This window comes from Vombatus ursinus, unplaced genomic scaffold, assembly GCF_900497805.2.
Source record: "Vombatus ursinus unplaced genomic scaffold, bare-nosed wombat genome assembly UNPS02000582.1, whole genome shotgun sequence".
NCBI lineage: Eukaryota > Metazoa > Chordata > Mammalia > Diprotodontia > Vombatidae > Vombatus > Vombatus ursinus.
Window position 1 is genome coordinate 24,002,753 of NW_020940360.1, and position 20,225 is coordinate 24,022,977.

Sequence of the window (20,225 nt, forward strand, 5' to 3'; positions counted from 1 at the left end):
ATCCAGACAGCTTTGAGCTTACTGACTCGTAAGTCTGGATGAATACAGCTATTTGTATAGCCTTTATGGATTCCTCTTCATAAACCCAAAGTATGAAGTCACCCCAATGATCAGGTTACATTGGGTAAATGAAATGTCTAGGAACAGGCTGTGAAAATTGATGCTGAAAATCTGGCATAACTCCATCAGTAACATTCTGCCCAACAATTACAACTATATGGTTATACCTAGATTGTTTAGCATGTGTTCAACTTGTTTGATTCTAACTACATCCTCTAGTTAGAGTAATTTGTGAGCATCCAATTCCTTATAGCCAAGGATGTTCCATGCAGACATCTCTGATGTAGGCAAATATGTTTAATGGCAAACTTCCTTCTTTGAGTAAGAATATAAGACACAATCACTCTATTTTTCTCTGTAAGTTGGAAGAATAGACTGAAAAAAAGCTATAGAGGTTCATCCATGAGCATCCATCTCTTAAACTCTGTCAAAGTGGTAGGATATCTCTTAACTCTATAAGCCAAGGTGTGCCTGGGATATCCCTGAAGATGACAACAGAAGAGTCTACCCAAGTCCAATTCAGTTGTAACTTCCAAAATAATATACATAGAAAGTAGAACTTTCCTGAAGCCACACTAAAGGAGATGTCTTTAGGTAACTGATAGCTGATCTTCGGGCTCTGGATAAGTATTCACCCAAGTAATGGAGAAATCTAAGAGTGAAATATCCTTCTCCCATCCATGAACCAGAAAAAAAAAAAAAAAAAAACATGTTCATATGACCACAGATTTAGAGCTGGAAGGGATCATCTAGTCCAACCACTTCATTTTACAAATGGCCAAGGGAGGTGAATAATTACCCAAGGTGACATATAAGTGACTTGCTTGAATGGTGATTGGACGCCACAGCCAACATTTTTCCCACTATACCTGCTATCCTACACTCACGCTATTTTATGGTGCCCTCCTGAATTCAAAAGAGAAAATAAAATTGAATGCTTATCTTTTTACCTCAGGATTTCTTCCTAATTAAATTAAAAGAAGTTAGCAACTTAGAATATTTTTGGGGGGGAGGGGGATATTATGCAATATTATAATGACCTTTAGCTTTTCCTTGAAACAAAGAACCAGCTTTTTTTTTAGGTCTACCAGACAATTTTATTTAAAGTTTTGAATTACAAATTTTATCCCTCCCTCTCTCCCTCTTCTCCCCCCACCCAATATGGTAAGTAATCAGATATTGGTTATACATGTGTAATTATGTAAAACATTTCCATATTAGTCATTTTGTACAAGAAGACTCAAATAAAAGAAAAAAAGTGAAAAATATCATGTTTCAATCTGTGTTCAATCAATATCAGTTCTTTCTCTGGAGGCAGATAGCATGCTTCATCATTAATCCTTTGGGGTTGTCTTAGATCATTGTATTGCTGAGAATAGCTAAGTCATTCACAGTTCTTCATCAAACAATATTACTGTTACTGTGTACACTGTTCTCCTGGTTCTATTCACTTTACTACACATCAATTCATGTAAGTCTTTCCAGGTTTTTCTGAGGTCATCCAGCTTGTCATTTCTTATAGCATAAGGATATTCCATTACGATCGTGTACCATAGCTTATATAGCCATTCCCTAATTGATGGGTATCCCTTTGATTTCTAATTCTTAGCCACCACACAAAGAGCTGCTATAAATATTTTTATGCAAATAGGTCCCTTTCCTTTTTTTTCTGTTTTTGGGAGATAGACCTAACAGTGGTATTGCTGGATCAAAGGGTATGCACAGTTTTATAGCCCTTTGGGCATAGTTCCAAATTACTCTCCAGAATAGTTGGATTTGTTCATAACTCAACCAATAGTGCATTAGTTTCCCAATTTTCCCATATCCCCTCCAATGACCAATATTTTCCTTATTTTTCATATTAGCTACTCTGATAGGTATGAGGTAGTACTTCAGAGTTGTTTTAATTTGCATTTCTCCAATCAATAGTGATTTAAAACATTTTTTCATATGACTATAGATAGCTTTGATTTCTTTGTCTGAAAACTTCCTGTTCATATCCTTTGACATTTATCAGTTGGGAAATGACTTGTATTTTTATAAATTTGACTCAGTTCTCTTTATATTTGAGAAATGAGGCCTTTATCAAAGATACTTGTTGCAGTTTTTTCACAATTTTCTGTTTTCTTTATAATTTTTGTTGCATTTGTTTTATTTGTGCAAAACTTTTAAACTTTATGTAATCAAAATTATCTATTTCACATTTTGTAATGCTCTCTATATCTTTTTTTAGTTCTAAATTCTTCTCTTATCCATAAATCTTACAGATAAACTATTCCATGCTTTCTTAATTTGCTTACGGTATCAGCCTTTATGTAAAAGTAAAGAAAAGAGATTGTCCTATGACAATCACAGGGGTGGGGTGTCTCTCTCTTAGTCATTGCTTGCAAGATTCTTACCAGAGTCCTCCTTAATAGGCTGATCCTTCACCTGGAAGATGGTTATCTACCTGAGAGCCAGTGTGGCTTCAGAAAGGGCCAAGGAATGGTTGATATGCTGTTTGCTGCCTGACAACTCCAGGAGAAATGCCAGGAGCAGAACAAAGGTCTGTACACAACATTTACAGATCTGACCAAGGCCTTTGATACTGTCAGTAGTGAGGGTTTACGGAGAACTATGTCAAAATTTGGTTGCTCGGAGAAGTTCATCAGCATTGTACATCAATTTCATGATGGCATGCTTGCCTGGGTTCTGGATGATGGATGATGCTCTTGTGCTTTCCCAGTCACCAATGGAGTGAAACAAGACTGTGTGCTTGCCTCCATGCTTTATAGCATGATGTTTTCAGTCATATTGTCAAAATTCTTTCAATGAGGATGCACATGGCATCAAGGTCAGCTACCAGACTGATGGTAAATTCTTCAACTTGAAAAGACTACTAGCCAAGACCAAAGTGGAGGGAGTGTTGGTATATGATTTTCTGTTTCCAGATGATTGTGCACTAAATGCAGCCTCTGAAGCTGAGATGCAACAAAGTATGGCTCAATTCTCTGCTGCTTGTGCTAGTTTTGCCCTAACAATTAACACCAAGAAAACACAGGTGCTCCATCAACAACCGCCATGTCACCCATATATGGAACCATCAGTTACAACAAATGGAGAAGGTTTGAATGTTATGCATAAGTTCACTTACCTTGGTAGTGTACTTTCCAGAGATATACACATTGATGAAGAGGTTCACGTACACATTGCTAGAGCTAGCTCAGTGTTTGGGAATCTCTGAAGGAAAGTATGGGAGAGAAGTGGTATTTGACTACCAAACTTAAGGTCTACAGAGCCATTGTGCCAATCTCATTGTATGACTGTGAAACCTGGACAGTATACCAGAGCCATGCCAGGAAACTGCATTGCTTCCATTTGAATTGTCTTAGGAAGATTCTGAAGATCACTTGGCAAGATAAGATACCAGACACTGAGGTTCTTTCTTGAACTAAACTACCAAGCATTCAAACTCTGCTTCAGAGAGCACAATGCCAGTGGGCTGGTCACATTATTAGAATGCAAAATGTACGCTTGCCAAAAAGACTATTTTATGGAGAGCTCACACAGGGCAAGTGTTCACATGGTGGTCAGAAGAAGTGATACAAGGACATTCTCAAGGTCTCTCTTAAGAACTTTGGAATTGATTGTGTCACATGGGAGACAATGGCACAGTACCTCTCATCATGGCATGTTCACATCAGAGAAGGTGCTGTGCTCTATGAGCAAAGCAGAATTGAAATAGCTCAAGAGAAATTCAAGATACACAAACTTAGAGAATCCACCGCAAATGTTCACACAGACTATTTGTGCCTGACCTGTGGTAGAACATTTCAAGCTCATATTGATCTGATCAGCCACAGTCGAACACACTAAAACTTTACTCTAGTATAGTGATGCAATTTTGGTCCTCTTCAAAAATGAAGGACAACAAACAACTAACCATCCAACCCTTTATAATATAAATCATCTACCCATTTTGATCTTACTTTGGTATATGGTGGGTGATGTTGGTCTGTACCTAATTTCTGCCATACTGCTTTCTAGTTTCCCTAGCAGTTTTTGTCAAATAATGTTTTTGTTCCAAAAGCCTGGATCTTTGGATTTATCATATACTTGATTACTATGATCATTTACTATAATGTAATTTGTACCTAATCTATTCCACTCATCCACCACTCTATTTCTTAGCCAGTACCAGAATTTTTTTCATGATTATTACTTTATAATACAGTTTGTAATCTAGTACAACTAGACCACCTTATTCTACATTGATTCCCTTATATCCTTGAGCTTTTGTTGTTCCAGAAAACTATTCTAAGTTTGGATTCATTCAAAGGGCTGCACTTGAGGACCTAGAAGGTCACTTATGGTCCTCTAGGCCATAGGTTCCCCACCCTTGTTCCAGATGAATTGTTTTTATTTTTTCCTAGCTTTATAAAATAATTTTTGATAGTTTGATTGCTATGGCACTGAATAAGTGAATTAATTTAGGTAGAATTAATTTTTATTATATTGGCTTGGCCTACCCATGAGCAATTGATATTTATCAACTTAGAATCTTTCATGAGTTTCCTATAGATTCACAACCATAACTTCATTGTTATATACCCTAATAAATGCTCTCTAGAATAACTAGGTTTTCTTCATTATGAACTTCAAAATGAAAATTTTTTTACAGGTTAGCACTTCTTTGCCTGGAAAAGAGTTCATTAATGTACTGTAGGTTGTATAATTCTAAATTTAAAATGTAAATAAAATGCAAATGAGAAACATCCCTACTATTTGCCACCCTCTTAGCTTCTTCAGCACTCATCTGTGTTCCATGCCAAATGGTGTGCTCATTACTTCTAATGCAGAGACTCTTAACCTGGGGTTCATAGACCCTTCCCAAGGGGTCCATGGATATATTTCAGGGGATCTGTGAATTTATATGGGGACAATTTCATCTTTGTTTCAATATAATTGAAATTCAGGGGGCAGCCAGGTGGCACAGTGAATAGAGCTCTGGCCTTGGAGTCAGGAGGACCTGAGTTCAAATCCAACCTCAGATACTTAACCTTTACTAGCTGTGTGACCCTGGGCAAGTCACTTAACCCCAATTGCCTTACCAAAAAGCAAAAAAAACAAAAAAAATAATTGAAATTCTATGTATTTGATTTAATGCATTTAAAAAACATTATTCTAAGGAGTCTGTAAGTTTCACTAGATTACCAAAGTGATTCATCAAACAAAAGAGATTAAGAACTCTTGCTCTAAAGAAAAAAAAAGAACTCTTGATCTAAAGGAAAGGGTGATATTCTTAAATGCTGAGCACAGCAGGCAGAGTAATGTGGTAAGCATCAAGAGTATGCAGGGCTAAGGCATAACATTGCTATACTGGGATAAAAATGGAAGTGATAAGAATAAGAATTCAGATGGTTGGAAATGGACAGAATGGATAAACAGGTGACCATAGGTCAGGAAGCAGGTGACAAATGGGACTTGGGATTTTGGAGAGACTGTCGATCAGTCTTTTATACTAGCTTTTATGTTGTGCCCATATAAAAGGCACAACTGATACGATTAGTTCCGAGGGTGAAATGGCTATCTTGATAGACAATAATCAACAATGACATGGAATAGTCAGTGATAGCCAGAAAAGACAGTTTTGTCACAATGTTCCTGAGTGGCACAGGGAAAGAGGGAAAATTGTTAACTACTGTGTCTCTTGAGTTGTGAAAGCATAGCTTCAAAGATCACATCACTAATCTATTTGGTGTAACTTTCCTGAAATACAGGACTCTTCCTGTTGTAAAACAACATAATTCAATCTCTCTAATTCTAATGCCTTCCTTTTATTGATTATTTCATGTTTATCCTGTATATAGGTTTTTGGGGTATATAGTTGTTTGCATGTTGTCTCCCTCATTAGACAGTGAGTGCCTTGACGACAGGGACTCTTTTACCTTTCTTTATACCCCACAGTGCTTAGCACAGTTCCTCGCACATAGCAGATACTTAGTAAGTGTTTATTGACTGATTTGACTGACTGATGGGGGAAATATTATAGGCAAAGAGGAAATTGTGGTTTGGTGAGTTGAATCACAGCATCACAAAATATTAGAGTTGGAAGGTACCTTAGAGGTGACCTAATCTAACCAGTAGCTTAACCAGAAGGTATTCCCTCTATAACAAAGTATAGCTGGTTGTAGAGTCTAAGGATTCAAATATTGCCTGTAAGGCATATTGCCTAAGTGACTATTGTTTTAACCTCTCCAAATCTTGGTTTCCTCAACTGACAAATAAGGGGGACTGGAATGACTTCTTAGATGCCTACCAGATGCAGTGCTCTGATTGCTCTCAAGTGGTTTATCTAGGCTCTGCTTAAAGATGTGCACGAAAAGGATACCTACCATCCCTAGAGGTGAGCCACTCCATGTTTATTACTGCTCTAATACTTGTAAACAACTATTTGTTGGGAAGTTTATAATTAGAACTGAGCTGAATTAAAGTAGTGCATCTATAGAGTAGTGTGTCTCTTGAATATAAGTTCTTTGGGGACAAGATCTGTTTCATGTTTATCTTAGTATCTCCAGTGCCTAGAACGGTACCTTTCACATACTTGGAACATGATAAATGCTCCTTGAATTGAATATTTGTTATAGCTACAAAATTGGAGGCACTCTGGTATAGTAGAAAGAACACTGTATTTAGAAAATCTGACTTCTAGCTCCCTCTCTGCCACCAGACAATTGTGAAAACTTTGGCAAATGCCTCTCTGAGCCTCACCTTCTCCATCAGCAAAAGTGAGAATGATATATTTTAGGATGAAATGAGAAACCAGCCATGAAACTACATTGCAATGGATAATGAGTTCTATGACACCAAAGAGACTTTAGAGAATCTTTAAGAGTTTGCTACATTACCTGCATTTGCAAGACAAACACAGGAAAACTCTGACAGAAATGGCCTAAGACACAGTTTTACCACATTAAACAGATCTCAGGGCATGGATGGTGCACTGGACCATGCAAGTAATCTCATCCATTCACTGATGAGCAACTGCTCACAAGGAGAATATTACTGAAAGCAGATAGCATCATTATACTTGTGTTTATGAACTCGATGAAATCCTAGATAGGCATTATCTGGAGCATCAAGGAATTGAGACAAAAGCCTAAAAGACTGACTTTTCAAGCTACTTGCTGGCCATCCATGAATAAAGACTGAATGGGTGATAAAAAAATTTTGCAGTACATGTCTTCTGTATTGCTACCTCCTTCCAAGGACATTATCAGTTACAAAAAAGAAGTCTCTATGACTCATATTTAAAGATTCTCCACAGCCAATACTTTCATTATTACTATGATGATGCATTTGCATGTATGTACAATGCCTCTACTCTGTAGGGGCCAAAGGTATTTACAAGTTACAAGATGTCACTGCTAATTTTCTGTGAATTTCTAGGCTGTCAGCCAAAGCATCCAAAAATTCTGAGATGAGGATGGTCATCCTCCTCTCAATTAGAAGATGAAAATGGAAATCAGAAGTTAAGATTTGGGCTAATACAGAGAAGCAGTCATGGGGAATGATTCACAGCATTCTACTCAAACATTTGCATTGATTCAAAGAACAAACTAATCACTTACATTAGTTTGTGCAAAAGTTTAGGGATCTAACCTGACAAAGTAGAGTTCAAGGCATAAAAATGAGTAATCCAGTTAGAGTCAGCAAGGCAGAGTCCAGTGAGTTTAGTCTAACTCAGATCAATATTGGAAATGACTGAGAGACAACTGAGGACAACATCATGAGATAATAGATCAATCTTGAGCTGGAAAGAACCTTAGAGATGATCTAATACACTTCATAATTTTACAGGCGAGGAAGCTGAGGGCCAGGAAGGCACAAGAATTCCCAATGTTACACAGGTAATAAATAGCAAAGGTGAAATTTAAATCTAGGTCTTATGCCTCCAGAACAGTCCACGCCTTTTCCATTGTGCTGTGCTGACTCCTCTATGCCAAGGCTTAAGATTGTTGTGGCTATAGGGACAGGAGACATGGGGAGAAAGGAGAAAAGGAAAAGGGGATTCTTGTGCATTCAAATGTAAAATGCATACTGTGCCGTTACATGATACTTCACACAAATCAGTACCTAATGTTTTTTGAAACTCTAGGTATACGTATTATATTACAGATCAGAGATTACTATGATAACCCCAGGATGAAATGCAGCAGGCAGTAACTTCAATAAATGTTTGACTTACTGTATAGCACTATTGGAAAGCAGACATTCTCCCAATGGGACATAAATTTTGCATATAACTTTCTTACCTTAATTTAGAGTGGCCAAACATCAGAGGTATGTGCATGTAGCTAAAAGTACTGCTGACAAAAAGTGTTGACAAGTCAATCCAATGGAGGAACATAAGGGTTAGGGATGGGGGGGGGAGTTGCTATCATGAAACCAAAAGTCTCTCCATTTCTAAAATAGCTAAGGTGACCAGACAACAAACACCATTATGTAGGGAAATAAAATTAAAACGAATAGAATATACAAGATATTGTCATTTTAACCAGTTATCCATAAATTAAATATTCTTACCTAAAAAGACTTTTTTAGCAAAATTAAATAAGAAAAATATATAGTATGAATTTGATTCTGCACAGAATGGCAATTCATTTGGATTTTTATGAAACGTTCTGCAGAAGGTGGGGAGATGTGTCTCCTCCTCCCTTTTTATAAATAGAGGTCATTCACAATGACTTTATATCTCAGTACAAATCTGGCTCCATATCTTTCAAAAGAGACAAATAAAAGTACTGTAGTACAACAGTAAATCCCAGTTGAGGTTCCATGGCACAAATTTATTGTGGGCCTTGCTAGCAGCTTCATGATTTCCTTCACTAGCACTCAACTCCTCAGTAGCATGACTAAAGGAAACAGATGGGAGGAGTGAACTTAGGTAATTATCAAGGTGAAACTGGGAGAAATTAAGGAAAGTTTCAGTGAATTAGCTTTTGGTTCAATATAAGGAAAAATATCCTAAAAATTGAAGCTTTTTTTTTTAAGTAGAATTTTGTTTCCTTGCAAAATAGTTCATCCCTTCATTATAGAAGTCTTTAAGAAGCAACTAGATGACCATTTTTCTGGGAATTTGAAAAAAATGTTCCTATTCAAATACTGATTCATCTAGAATAAGGATTCCTAACCTTTAGTTTTGTGACACGGACCCCTATGGCAACCTTGTGAAGAATCTGGACTCCTTCTCAGAATAATATTGTTAAATGGATAAAATACATAGGATTCCAAAGCAAACCATTTATATCGAAATACAGTTATCAAAATATTTTAAAAGACAGGTTCATAGACCCTAGGTAAGACCCTCAGAATATCTCAGAAGTCCCCTCCTGTCAATGTCTCTAGCACTTCATGGGATTGATTTCGGCTAGGTGAGCCAATGGAGCCAATGAACAGAGATTCTGGGAATGGGGCTTCTTGGTTTTGGGATGCTGGAGACAGGGCTTCTAGTTCCTGTGATGCCCTGCATCATATCACTCAGGTGCAAGATATTTCTACAACCAAGAGAGCAAAGCAATCTGTTTATAAAGAAAGAAGGAAGCAATTGTTGCCAGTAATCCTGACAAGAGCACTAAAATTTCTCCTTCTCTGAGGCTTCTTATAGCCTCTGACTTCTGGGCCACCATTTCTGCATGCATAATGCAGAATTTACTATGTTTGTAGGAGGGAGAGCAAGAAAGCCAAATGAGTCCACTCTGTGGCAGAACAGAAAAGCTGAGGACTCAGACTTTCTGGGTAGTATTCCCCCTATGTCTGTGACTATGTTATGAATTCTTGGGGAATGTGTCATTCATGAATTCAACTGAAAACTACTGGAATTCTAAGCACAATACCCATCAAAGAATTTGGGCAATGATGATGGCATGATGGGAGGTAATTAATGGCTATATTTTTTGTTACCATACAAGCATTTTCCTACTCTCTGATATGCATTTGTACCAAGACAATAAAGAGTTTGGTTAGTAGATATCTCCCACTTCTGGAAAAGTCAAGCTCCTGTGAGGGCACTGAGGCCTGAATGTGCTCTGGACTGCTCTACCATGAACTGCTGATCTTTTTCATTACAGTGGGTTGAGGGACAAAAGAAAAAGAAATTGGTATAGGAATCTTGCCTATCATTATGACCTTAGGGCCATAGACAAAACTGAGTACAATGGTTATTAAAGAATGATACTCAATCTGGGCTGCATAAAACACTGAAGTTTTCAATAACTCTGTAGAACATAAACCAATGCATGCCAGTTTCTATGGGTAAAAGCATGGAGAGTACTCTAATTGCTTTGACCAGAGAACTGAGGCTCTGGAGCCTTTTTCCTGGAGGATTTGGAAACTCATTTGGCTTTGGTCATTCATGGCCACATACAAAAATGACTTTATCAAGTCTTTGGGAAGTTTCTTAAGGACATGAAGAAATGTTTCTCAATTGGCATGATTCCTAAGAGAGGGAATGTGGTACAGTAGAAGGAGTTCTTGGAATTTTAAGTCAGGGGAACATGGGTTACATATTAGCTTTGTGATCTTAGACAATTCACTTAACCTCCTTAGGACTCAGTGCTATTATCTGTACAATAAGAGGTTAGACTAAACCACCAACGAAGACCCTTTAGTCTCTGAATCTATGATCCTACTGATGAGAATAAAAGATAATCTATTTATGAGGTTTTATTTAATATTAGTGACAGTGGCATTCTTTAAGTTATAAAAGCAGGGAAGTATCTATATCCTACAAAACTCATTTTTCGCCCCCAAAAAAGGGAAAGGTCTACTTTGAAAATCTGGCCTCAAAGTCATTTAGGACTAAAATGGGATACTGAATGTCTTCTCTGGTGGACATATGTTACTATTTTGGCCAGGATAACTATTGGCAAAAGAGAAATTTCTGTCTTGGAGAAGTCTGTAGGAAAAAAAAAAGTTGAATGACAAAAACTTTTCACATGCAAATATTACAGCTGCAGAGTAAATTCTGGTGCTTTTCCACAGCTTGGGGGGAAAAACAAACTTATTTTAAGATTTACTGTAGATTACATGAGAACCTTCTTATTCTTCATGTTCCATGCCTCCAGAAGTCACGGCTTCCTAAAATATATAACTATGTTACTATTTTAATACCTGATTTAGAAACAAATGGCTCTCTTCCATGCTAACCTGAATAATGAGGACATCATATTCTCTCCATATTCTGTCCCATCAGAGGCAATGGGGTCGACACCGAAAGCCTGTAAAGTGCAGATACCGACACATACGCAGCATTCACTCTTCCGTCTCTTGAGATAGCCCCTCTCAGAATCAGCAAGAGGGCTTACTGGTATATCTTCTAACAACTGACAAGGAAAGAAGAGGTGACAATGAAACATTCATATCAGGGGCACTTCAGTTTCCCATTCATCAAGTATCTTCTCCTCCCTCAGCCCCATAGTGTTTGCGTTCCTCAGCCTGCTCTACCTACCCATCTTCACCTTCTAAAGTAAGAAGGTAAAGCTAATTGTCATAATAGTCGATGATACATTTATATAAAAATACTTGCATCTTTGAAATAATAATACTTTACATCCTATTATTCCTTTTGGAATCGTGTGTATATGTGTGCATGCCTGTGCAGACATACGTGTGTGTGTGTGTGTGTGTGTGTGTGTGTGTGTGTGTGTGTGTGGTCCCGAATAGCTCTGAAGTTCAAGGGTGGTTTTTATTGATGTTAGTTGTGCTCCACTATCTGGTCTGAATTCTTTTATAGCTTCTGGCCTCTGATAAAAACTTTCAGAGGAGCAAACCAGGCATGCAGAGGTGAGACTATTTAATGACTAGAAAATCTGCAGAACTGCTCTCAGGGCACTGGAGGGTTTTTTGACTATGTGTAGATTTATTAGAGGATCCGAAATTGGGCCATAATAGCCTCCCCTGGGTATAACTTTAATGCAGAACTTGAGCCCATCCCAGCTTCTCCTCAGAGCCTCCACACAATTCTGATTTTCTGGCTGGTTTTTGCATTCTTAGGGCTCATTATTATTGTTCTAAATGCTCTGTTTTTATGGGTAAGAACCCCTTCATTTTTAGTGTAATAGTAAAAAAAAATATAAATATTCTGGTTGCAGGATGGCCACCTGGTTCAAAGGATAAGTCCCAGGCATTTCACCTCAAGGCCATCAGTTAGAAGGCACTGTGGATCCTTTTAATGATGTTCAGTCAGCTATGTGAAAGGAGTTACTGATTTCAGTACAGAGCTAAGCAAAAAGAAAAAAAAAATTTCCCCACTCACAAATATACCCTCACAATTAACACAAATTGACATCCTTTCTTGTCGATTCAGGAAGGAGGCAATGCATTAAATGAGCATTTATCCTCTCACTGCCTGAGGTGGGCCTTTGGAGGCAAGATTGAGGGGAAAGCACTTGGAAGGGCCCGTGTGGGAGAATTGTCACTCCTGCTACCCATGATTTTGTGATGAAAAGATCCTGACAGTCTCTGGAGCCAGCAGTACAAAATCTTTCCAAGACATTGACTGCTCTTTTAAAAGGTTTTTAAGGATTTTTTTTAAAGGGAAGCAATTTATAATTGTTCTGAATTTTAAGTTTTCTAGTGGGTCACACATCTCCATTTAGCCTCGTTGTTTCATGATTCCTAAAGGATATGATTATCATTCTTTGTTCTTAAACAAATAAATTGTGTTCTTTATCCTCAGCAGAGCTGATAATATGATAGGTGCAGCTCTAAGGATTAATTATACTAAATGGCCGGGCATACCTCAAAAGACAGCCTCCATTTATTATGCAGAATTCCCTACAGAAATATTAGAAATCTTATATGCATTGATTGCTAGTTAGCATTAGAAAGGCGATTTTTTTGCAAGTTGACTTTACCAAAGCAGCAACTGTTTGCATTAGCAAGTAAGCAACCCCAGCCAGCTGATAAGAATGCAGGGGTATAATGCAATTAATACAGTTATGTCTGTTAATTAGTGTTTGCCAACTGTCAAAAGAAGATACCTTTTAGGAGATGAACTTATTTTAATGATTAAAAAGTAGAACCCATCTTGTAAAATGGAGATGGACCCACTTTTGATCTAATTAAAGTGACAGAGTATGGCTTGCTCAAAACTTGTGCCACTCTGACATGAATTACCATATTCATAAGTGAGATAGATGGATATTTTGCAATTAACATGGGACAGGAGAATAAAGCCTAATTAGTAAACATGCTTTCTTTATTAACTTGCAGGTCAAGCTTTGTTTTATTACAAACCAATAGTAATACAGCACTGTATTTTTTTTTCCCAAAGAGAAATCAATGGCTCTGAAATTCAACAGTGGGATTCTAGCCTAGAAATGCTACTGGCTTCTTCATTTCCTGACACCTGTTAATTCATGACTAGGAGTGTACCCAAAGAGTGCTGTTTTTTATGCCCAACTTGAGAATTTCTGCCTCAAGCATGTTTGTGGTTTTCCTGAAAAGGTCCAATTTTACACCTATAACCCTAAAGGCATTTTTACACTGGCTGTCAACACCAAAGGATCTCTTTATTCTCCTTTGAATCTGCTTCTTTGTATTCTGGGCCATAGCAGCTCTCACAGGATGTAAAATTTCAGGCAGGAGCAAGTAAAGGGCCTACTGAAGAGAGTTCTCTGTCAGATATCCAGATGAGGTAGGAGCAGTCTGTAGGATTCTGCTCACCTGGGACACAGGTGCTCCTAAAGAATGCTCTCATGGGGAAACTCCATCTTAGGAGGTTTCATGTCTAGAACACCCTCACGGGAAGACACCTTTCCCAGCCCCGCACAAACTCATACACACTCACACATCTTGAGGCCTCTAACAGAAACAAGAACTCCTCCTCTGAATTTTGAGTCATAAAGTTAGAGGTAAAAGGAATCTCAGAGGTCACTAGTTCACCCCTGGCCCCTAGTTTTACAAATGTGGGAACTGAAGCCCAGAGACCTTCAGTGAGGGGTCTAAAGTCACTCTAATAGTAAGCGCCAGGGTCAGGTTTTGAATTCAGGTCCTCTGAATCCAAAGCAAGTGTTCTTTCCCCTCCACAAACTGACTGCACAGGTAAAATTGATGATGATGATGATGATGATGATGATGACACATTTATGTGAAATGTTAAGGACTGCAAAGCTTTTACATGCATTTTCACATTTAAGTCCCCCCAACAACCCTATGGTGTAAGTATTGCGGCTGTTATTAACTCCATTTTATAGATGAGGAGACTGAGATCCAGAGAGGTTAAGTTACTGGCCCATAATGGCACAGCTAGTCACTGTCAGAGATGGTATAGGTACCCAGGCTTTCTTGACTCTAAGTCAAGAGTTCTATCCACTACGCCTTCTTGATCTTAGAGGTTATTGCTATTTCACCTCAGCTCAGGGGAAGGGGAGATGTGGTTCATGCCCATGTCACACTTTGCCAGGATCTTAGACACATTCCAGTCCAGAAGCAAAAAATACATTTATTACGTAGGCTCAGGAGCCTATTTTAGACTAAGACTCCAAGGGCCAGCCCTAGAGTGAACTCAGCCCTTGGCAAACTGTCCTTCCAGGAATGTTAGGTACCAGGGAAAACTCAGGGCAAGAAAGGTGAGAGGGAAAGATGCTGCTTAGCACTTAATTGAATAAATTTCCTGTGCTGTTTAGTGGATCACGTGTGGATCTTTTCAGTCACACTCATACATGGTTAGCACCCTAGCACCCAAGCAAAAACAACTTCAGGATCTTTTAAACGAAGGCCAGTTATCACTTTGTCTGTACTTATGAACCCTTAACTCTGGTCCATCAATAAATACATCTTAAACATACTGTGGATAGATAACAAACAGGGCCAAGAATTGAACAAGAGAGCAGGCTGGATTGTCTTTGAGAAACTTCCCCATGTTTTTAATGAGCCCTCCAGCCCCCCCCACCCCACCAGTTCTGCCCTGAAACAAAGGCACATCTTTTTGATGTCAACATTCCTCTGGTGATACTGTATGGCTAGAAGTCATACTATGTCATATAGAACTTCTGACAAATTTAATCTGCTGATTACCCAAGTGGGAATGAAGAGGTAGATAGTGGGTCAGAGAAGGCTAGAACAGATGGTCAATTAAGACTTGTGTAGGAGAAGTGGTATAAGGCATCAGAGATTTTTTATTATTATTATTGCTGCTGTTTGTCCTTCATTCTCAAAGAGGACCATGACATCAGGGAAGTGATACAATGACATGCAAGTGAATTAGATTTAAGTGAGGGAGGGCTATGCAAAGTCACCAGTCTCATTTTCTCCTCCAGAGCCATCTGGGATGAGATATATCACAATATTAATATATCACTGAAAGAGGAGCTGATCACGTAACAAAGAGGAGGCTCTATCCACATGATGTTAAGATCTATAGGAAGGTTCCCAGTATGTCGAGTGGACTCCCTGTAAAGGATTTATAGGAGAACACAAAGGATGACCTAAGGACAAGAAGATGTGAGTGGGTTTCAGTTTGTACTGTTGAATGAAGTACCCATATCAATGAGATTACAGATATATAAGTATGTCAAAGTGTTCTAGAGTAAAATTTGGTGAATTGACATTCCCAGGACACCAGGAAGTGGAACCATTAGGAGAAAACTTTTAAGAACCACCAGCATGGCCAGCATGAACAATTTCCTACTAAGGAATATTTTCTTCCAAAGATAGTTACTGTTTCTGAAGATACCCTTTTGAAAAGATTTCAGGACAGTTATCTGTCTAATGGCATGCCAAGTTGCTGACCTCTGAACAGATGTGAAATATTAATCGATTCATATTCAGATGTGTGGCTTCCATGGCCTCATCTTCTTCCTTTATATTACAAATTCAACATGAAAGTTTATCTTGAGGTAGTTAACCTTTTTAAGGGATAAAGGTGAAAGATAGAGTGAGTGACCCTGCTTTCCTGACAATTATCACTTTTGCTGCTACCCAGAATTTGCCTAATATGCCTAAAAACTCGCACTGGGAATAGGCACAGTATAGAAATCAGATGGATAAAATCCATATGCAAAATAGGAAGAAAGCATCAACTTTGTTCTTCTCTTACCTTTATTTATTTGAACAAATGTCAGGAGAAAGAGAGTACTAGATTTAATCGCTTTCCATCAATGTCACCTGCATTACTTGTTAATGGGAGTTTATACTGCATGATGTTATTTCCTTTGAGTGAGCCATTTTCTGACACATTACATTTAGTTAAATGATTTATCCTGGTATATTTTACATGAGGACAAATATGAGGAATGTTTTTCAGCTTGTACTTGGGAGGATAAAGAATCAAGTCTAAAACACAGAGTCAATTGGCCCTGTTTCCCCAACCACTCAGGTACTGATGTCAGTGGGAATTACACACACAGAGAGGAGTACTCTCAACCACAATAGTGATAGTGCCTTTGTTACTAGAAATCCAAAGTGTTCTGCTCTCCCTCTCTCCAGACCCACATTTCATTAACTTACATCATTCCTTAAGAAACAATAACTGACTTTTATGTAGCATTTTTTTTAAAATGGTATAGTGGAAAGAGTGATGGCTCTAGAATCAGAGTAGCTGGACCCAAATTTCCCATTTGGGAATTACTGTAAAACCTTGAGCAAGTCATTAAACTTCATAGGCCTTAGTTTCTTCATCTGTCAGTTAAGAGGTTTGAAATATGGAGACTCTCTCCCTATCTCTGTTTGTCTGTCTCTGTGTCTGCATCTGTGTTTCTGCCCCTCTTTCTTTGTGTGTGTGTGTCTCTCTCTCCCTCTGTCTGTCTGTGTGTGTCTGTCTGTCTCTGTGTGTGTGTCTCTGTTTCTGTGTGTATGTGTCTGTTTCTGTCTCTGTCTCTGTCTCTCATCCTTCCAGCTCTCTAGAGCTATGATCCTATGGGTCTTTTCTTATTCAAGACTCACAGATCCTGACAGATACAATTATCCCCATTTTACAGATGAGAAGAGTGAGGCTGAGAGATGAAGTGACTTTCCTATGATCGCACAGCCAGGAAGCATCAGAAGAAGACACAAACTCAGGTATTCCTGACACCAAGCCCATCACTCCATCCACCATGCCATATTGTCTCAGGTTGTTGGCATAAAGGGGTTTAGAAGTGAATATTCTGCATAGAGTCCCTAAGTTAGCTATAGGATTTACAGGTACAAGTCAGGTACAAGTCTTCCACTTGCCTGGAAATCTTCACCATCAGGAAATATTATTTACTTCCAGGGCAAGGGGTGCTGCGAATAAGAGTGACAGACTTGGGCAGCATTTTCAAACATTATTTTTTCTCCCTTAGCACAGATTTCAGCAGGGATGAATTACAAAATTATGAATGCTAAGAAGGTTATTATACCACCCCCACCTCCACCCCCACCAAGAGATGCTCAAAGTTCAGGTCTTCTGCCCTGCAAAGAACAGATTGAGAAAGAGCACTTTAGATTCAAGGGTCAAATGATTGTTAAGGTTCTGAATTTATATTTTGCAAACCTTTTTTAAGCTAAGGCTTATCATTTGCACAAGCCCAGTGGTTTTTGTTTGGTTTTTGGTTGTTTTTTATTTTTCATTAAGAAGAGAAGCAGTCATGTGAACAAATGATAAGCATAGAGCAACTACCTGCCACCTTAGCATGTGCATCCATCCTAGGGATGCTAAAGAAAGAAGCCTGCCCAATTCCTGCTCTTTCCCCTCAGCTATGTTTTTATTCTTGGTTGTTCCTTATGACGTTTAGTCCATTTCCTCTTCTGGCATACAGACAGCTGGAACCAGACTAGATGAGGAAAGCCCTAACATTGACATAACCTCAACTGGACTGAAATACCTTTAGAAAGATGTTTATTTTTTTAACAGAAACTCAACTTTCTTTAGTTAAAAGAAAAAAATGCTATTGCCAATTTTCCTTCCATTTCCAGAATTTTCAATTTGAACACCAGAAAAGGTATGAATTTTGTCCTTCCTTCCTTTTGAATGTGGACTTCAAATCTTCAAGATATATGGAAGTAGAGTCCCAAAGATGGTCCAGTTCAGAGGTTATTAACCTGGGATTCACAGACCTCTTCTCCCCACCCCCACCAAGGCTGATTGTTACAGTTCTGGGGGGGTCTGTGAAATTGGACAGAAAAAAAAAACACATCTTCATTTTCACAATCTCTAACTGAAAAATAGTACTTCTTCCAATTTATAGGTAACAGAACATTATCCTAAGAAGGGATCAATAGTCTTCAGCAGATTGGCAATGGGACACATCTTAACAAAAAAAAGTTAAGAATCTTTCCTTTAATTCAATCCCTTTTATATGTAATAATTTAAAAAATTACAGTTCTGATCCTTTATCAAGGAGCTATATCATGTGTATCCCTCCCCATGGAGTCAAAGCACACTCCCAGCTCTGTGGAAGGTGCTTCATCCCAACATTTTAGAGGGTTCCCCTAATCACCACTGTGTTTGTTCAGTCATTTTTCAGTCATGTTTGACTCTACATGATCCCATTTAGGGTTTTCTTGGCAAAGATACTGGAGTGGTTTGCCATTTCCCTCTCCAGCTCACTTAACAGATGAAGAAACTGAGGGAAACAGGATTAAGTGACTTGCCCTGGGTCACACAGCTAGGAAGTGTCTGAGGCTGGATTTGAACTCAGGAAGATGAACCTTCCTGACTCCAGGCCCAGTGCTCTATCTTCTGTACCACTTAGCTGACCCAATCACTACTGTTACAAACACCTAAAACAGTACAGAGAAAAGGCAACATTGGGCTTAGAGTCGGAGGATCTGATCTCAAATCCTGGCTCTGTCACTTACTACTAGAGTGACCTTGGACAAGTCATTTGACCTTTATGGGTTTCAGTTTCCTAGGATATAAAATGAGAGGGTGGGGCTAGATGACTTTTAAAGCCCAAAGTCACGTAAACAGTGACAGAACTGGGACTATGGGGTCATTCTGCCACTGCTAGTTGAATGGTCGTTTCAGAGCACCATGTTTATGATTGCTGTCTGCTAAATTGCTTCTATCCTCTTCTCCAGGATGTCATAGGGAGCTTACCTAACATTATAACTGTAATACTACAGTCATCACTTCCCCAATTGCTCTGAGGAGACAATATGAACCCCAAGGGATTCCAATTGAACAACTAAGGAAACATAGTATAGTGCCAAGACCATTGGCTGCGGACTCAAGGGTCCTGGGGTGAAATGCCTGCTCTTCTGCATGCTCCCTGTGTGACCTGGGGTAAGTCACTTCTCTCTGAGTCTTAGTTCCACTGTCTAAAATGAGGAATTTGGGTTAAGAGATGGTCTTTTCCTACTCTAGAGTCTATGAATATTAGAAATACAAATCTAGATAATGACCCTTTATTTCCATGTAACTTCATTTATAGAACCTTCGGTAGGTTTTAAGTGAAACCTTCAAAGTTTTCTAAACCAAAACTTAAGACAACCATCCCGAATTTCAGGGCTAACCCCACATACTCAGTGAAACCTCACAGTTTAATGGTACACTTAGTGTCCTATGAATGCTGGAGTAGAGTTTCCCTCCCTGCTCCAGCAGCTTTGGCAATGTTTCTTCCTGATGACAGGTAATGGTTTTAAGGTAGAACTACTACTTGACTAGCATGTCCTTTCAAGTGAAACATTTTAGGTTGTTTTTTTTTTTTTCCTACAGATTCCTGACCCATGCCTAGCCAGGAACAGCCTGTCCAAGTTGGTTGTTTTCCTCCTGGACATTCCTCCTTCATTACAGGCCAGGCTTTCCCAAAAGGCCACTCTCCACACTCCGCATATCTCAACCCCATTCTGTGCCCTGTGCCTGCCGTTCAAGTGTCCCCTGGAACGAGCTTTGTGCCTGGCTCCTGGAGAAAGTTCAAAGAGCATTAAAAGGAGGAAAAGGTGAGGGGAAAAGAGAACATTGTGGCCACCAGCACTTACGCCTGCATGCAAAGTGCTTCTCTCTCATTTTGTGAGCCAGCATCCCTGAGGAAGCCAAGCTGCCTGCATAACCTGCTATCCACTGAAACCAGGTAATAGAGAGTTAAAACACTCGCTCATTGGTTTTTCCCAGATCCTTTTTTAATTTGCTCTCTTTTTTTGGACAGCTCTGTGAAGGCAGTCTGGTTCGCTGCCTTACCATACTAATGAGACTCATCCATCTGCCTCTGTCATTGCTA